Below are 4,820 nucleotides of genomic sequence, written 5' to 3'. Positions count from 1 at the left end.
TAATATCAGGCTTATAGACTTGATCTGGATGGGGCTGGGATATTTTCTTAATATACAATTACTCTTTATATAAGGCTCTTTCTTATACACATATGAGTGTCTATGGATCTGTATCTGTAGTCCACCCAGACTAGCACAACACTGATCATCACAATCAATTTTAGAACATTTCTTTCTTTCTCGTATCCATTATCATCAGCTCCCCAATTCTCTCCAACCTCCCCACCATACCCCCAGGAAACCATCAATGTAGTCACTGTCTGCATAGCTGTGCCCATCCTGGAAGTCATATACAGAAAAACATAGAAAACAAAATACAGAAGAACAAAAAACACTGCACTCTGCATGACAGCAAGGCTATTCACATCACTGGACTGTGGTCAGAGGGGATTCACCAGAGGCTTCCTCCATGTGTGGACCGTGCGAATGGATATGGGGTTCCCACTGTCATCCACAGCCTTTTGCAAACCGGGTGTTCGCAATTTAAACTCTAATCCCATTCCTTCCTTCAGGTTTGAATTTTATCATTCACAGTCTTCTGTTTGGGCCCCGTTCATGCTTCACTCAGATGACTGCTTGTTCAAAGACAAGCCTTTTAAGACCCCAGATACTGTTCTTTCTAATAGCCAGGCACCATTAGTTTCTTTACCACACTTGGCTACAGCACCTATATCCTGAATAATCTATTCTTAAAGGTGAGCATCAAGTTCTATTACTATTTTGTTGAACATTTTTATCAGGAGTGGGTTTTGGACTTTATAAAATGCCCATCAATATGTTCTTGTTTGCTTTTCCCCCCTTCCTTTTATTTGTATAGTGAATTGCACCTGGGGAAATCGTAAGTGTGCACTAGGGAATCCTGGCAGATACCATCTTTGCCAAGAATCATTCCCAGTTGGCTGAGCTGCTTTAACAAATATTTAATCAAGAGGATACTTAATCTCCTAAAGGTATTGCTAAAGCAGTGGCTCTCAACCTGTGGGTTGCTACCCCTTTGGAGGTCGAACGACCCTTTCACAGGGATCGCCCGATTCATAACAATAGCAAAAATACAGTTATGAAGTAGCAACGACAATAATTTTATGGTTGGGCAGGTCACCACAACATGAGGAACTGTATTAAAGGGTCGCAACATTAGGAAGGTTGAGAACCACTGTGCTAAAGTAATGGTATTTTTTTCAGACTGGAAGAAAAACATGTAAAAATACAATATTATTTCCCAAAGAGTAGTGGAATTATGAGCAGTCATTTTGCCTCAAAGTTTCTATAATGTTGTCATAGTATATTTACCGTGTAAAACATTTTATGATAACAAAATAAAGACTTGCTTACAAAGGGCATAGACTTTGGAGATTGCCAAGTCGGGCGAGGGGGTGAGGGCAAGGGAAGGAAGATAAAACAATGGACCAGACTGTTGACGGGTTAACGGGTGACGTGGAACGTAGTAGATCATAAGAGAGAGATCAAGGGAGAGTAAAGGGTAAACTGTTGAGGGCTTTGATGAGTAGTTTAAACTATTGAATACCAAGTTGATGAGCTGAAATATAAACCCCACCTATAGATATTTACATACTATATATATAGATATAGATGTAGATATAGATATAGATATATATGGTTTCATGTAGTATGGCAAGGGAGGTTGAAGGAAAATAGGGAGCTAATAACAGTAAGTATAAGAAAGAAGAAAATGTCCTAAAATTGATTGTGGTGATGCGTGTACCACTCTGCTGATTGAACTATTGAATTGAATGATATGTGGATTATGTGCTATTAAAAGTGTTTTTAAAAGCTGACTAAAACAACAGCTTGTACTTAGAATGAATAAACATGCTATTGAAAGGCATCACCTCTCTAAGCCTAGTAGCTAAGGTGATGTCCCAGGAACGCTTTGGCAGGGAAAGGAATTCAGCTTGGCAGTGCTCGTTTCCCCTGATGGCTTCCCACACGCCCATACGTGCATTTCTCTTGCCCACTACAGGCATTCCATGTGCTGGCCTTCCAGCAGGATCTGCCTCCCTGTTCCCATTCTACTGGGAGCCCTTCATCTCTGCAGACACAAGACGGCTAATGACTCTGAGCTCCAGGATACAAAGCCTCAAATAGGGAGTGGGGGCAGAGGCCCCCTTTCCCAGGTCAATGATTCTTTCTTTAGTGGCTGGCAATCAGAATCCTCTTCTCCTCACACTGCCGAGTTCTGCTTGGCACAGTTCTTCTTCTACATGGCAACCAAATGTGTTAAGTCCATGTCCCGACCCAGTACATTTTTCAAATACTATAGGAAGTTGAGGAGGCGGGATGCTTTGTTTTGTTTTGGTTTTTTCCAAGCTGACTGGAAATTTTCTCTAAACCAACCTCTGGGTGGGGGTGGGGTGGGGTAGAAATTGTCCTAGAAAATCAGAAGTCTACTTAGAATGATTTCCTTAGAGAAGAACCAGGTGGACATTTTCCATGTGGGTCTTACCTGGTGTTCACAACCTCAAGGAAAGTGCATGCTTTCACTATTGCTCAGCATGCTTACACCAGTAAGTAAGCTACGCCCTGGCATGAACGGCATTAAGTCAGTACTGGGTGTTAGATGATCCCCCAGTTGTCTGATGTTCCACTCAGTCGTTTCATGGTAGCCACCCACTCGGAGGGGATTCCTTTATCATCAGTTTGAGGGGCACCAAACTCACTGCCTTCGAGTCCACTACAATTCATGGCAACCATATAGTACCGGGTAGAACGGCCCTGTGTGTTTCTGAGACTGTAACTCATCTTTCTCCTGCAGAGCGGCTGGGGGTTTCAAATCTGCTGACCTTGTGGTTAAGCACTCTGCCACCAATGGTGCTGAAAACCCTATCAAACCCACTTACTCTGCACACATAGCATGAGTCAGAGTGGATCAACGACAACTAACCACAGCATTTTACTACAGGGACTTGAATTTAGTAGGTAAAGTCATTCGTTTCCTTTCTTGGTCCTTGGGGTACGATGGGAGCTTTCCATGCTCTAGGACAGGAATGGTTTTCCCCTTAGATTAGTTATAAGTAAAACCGTGGCAAATCTGCGCCTCATTTGGTCATTTCTAAACTGGCTCTCCAGGTGTTCAGGACTCTGTGAAGCCAACTCAGCCAGTCCATAGGCAACACCAGGTCCTCTCTCCAACCACGTACTAAGAGGAATTGCACTATGAAAATAAGGCACACCGTGCTGGCTGTAGACTGGTAAAGGAGGTTGGTACCACAGAGTTCTGGCTCTAATTCTACCTCTACCTTTTTGTTTACTCTCTATCCCTCCCTTCATTTTACACTTGAGGGACCCCCAGCCTGATTGGTCAAATGCCCCCACAAAGCCCACTGAAAGGCCAAAGAAACTAGGACCCGGGCTTTTGACTGAGAGACAAGTCCCACCCCGCTCTGGCACCCTACCACCACCACCAGCCGCCAGTCATTGAGTCCATTCCAAGTCAAGGCGACCTCCTGTGTGTCAGAGTAGAACTGTGATCCCTGGGATTTCCAAGATCTGACATTTTGGACATTGATTTTCAGGCTTGTCTTTTCAAGATGCCTCTGGGTTAACTCCAACCTCCAAATGTCTTGCTCCTGTCAACAGTTGCAGCTGAGCAAACCCACAGGGCTTGTCTTATAGGGTTACTGTGACTTGGAATCGACTCGATGGATCCCTCTTCAGGCCCCGCCTGCACTATCCCCAGCAAGCATTGTTGTTGTTTGACATGGGGTTGAATCCATTCCCTTTCGTGGCAGCCCCACGTGTGCAGAGGAGAACTGTACATCACAGGGTTGTCAAGGCCATGCCCTTTCCACCAGGGCTGTTTCTGTGGCAGCTCGAGGTGGGTTGGAACTGCCAACTAGAAGCTGGAAGTTGAACACAACTGATGGCCCCTCCCAGGGTCTCCCCAATAAGCCTAAATCCTAGCGGCAATGGGCTTTAGAATAAGCACGTGACTTTCCACCCACTGGATGCTTTGTGACTTGGGTGTGGTGCTTTATCTCCAAAGACTTGGTGCTCAGTGGATCAGTATTAAAAAAGAGAAAGGAGGAGTTGAGAATGACTTCCCATTTCTGTCCAGAGAGGCCTCTCAGGAAGAGGGAGGTGTGGGCGTTCCCAAGGGTTTTAGAGTGATTTCCGGACCAAGACCTCAAAGAGAGAGCTTACTGGAAATTGTTTGGACACCCGGGGCTTTCTAATTTAACTGCTAACAGAATAAGAATTTATTGAACCCCAAGCTGTAAAGAGGAAAAATGCTATTATGCTAATCTTTCAAATGTCCTCTAAAGGAAAAGTTATTTGGTAAATCTAAAGTTTATAAGTTTATTTGAACTTCCAAATTTCTATCCATCCATTTTTAATTACCACATGCTTTTGATGTGTTTTTGGCAGCAGTTGACATTGAAGTTGATGAAAATGGCCTGGGGCACCAGCCCTGGCAGCAGAGAGGTGGGCGTAAGGGACCCCTACAGCTGGAGAAATAGTAGACATGTGACACATGCCAAGGCAGGTGGTAAAGATGCACCACCCAGGATCCTCAAGGTTGACAAGAAACCAGAGGGGGGAGGGGGGAGTTCCAGTAATAACACCAGGCTCAAATTCTAATAACATAGCTCACCAAATACATTTCCAGAATTAGAAATAAATGATCTCTAACTCTCACCATTACTCTATGGAGGGAGGATGATTATGTTTGATTTTCTGTTTCATTTTTCATTGAAGAGGGGGGAAAGGCAAACACTACAAGAGGATTTATTTATTTTTATTTTTTTCTTTTTTAACATTTTATTAGGGGCTCATACAACTGTTATTCCAATCCATACACA

Source organism: Echinops telfairi, unplaced genomic scaffold (assembly GCF_000313985.2).
Source record: "Echinops telfairi isolate 266 unplaced genomic scaffold, ASM31398v2 ScPeMD7_11;HRSCAF=52, whole genome shotgun sequence".
Taxonomy (NCBI): domain Eukaryota; kingdom Metazoa; phylum Chordata; class Mammalia; order Afrosoricida; family Tenrecidae; genus Echinops; species Echinops telfairi.
Note: the sequence above shows the minus strand (reverse complement) of the source record.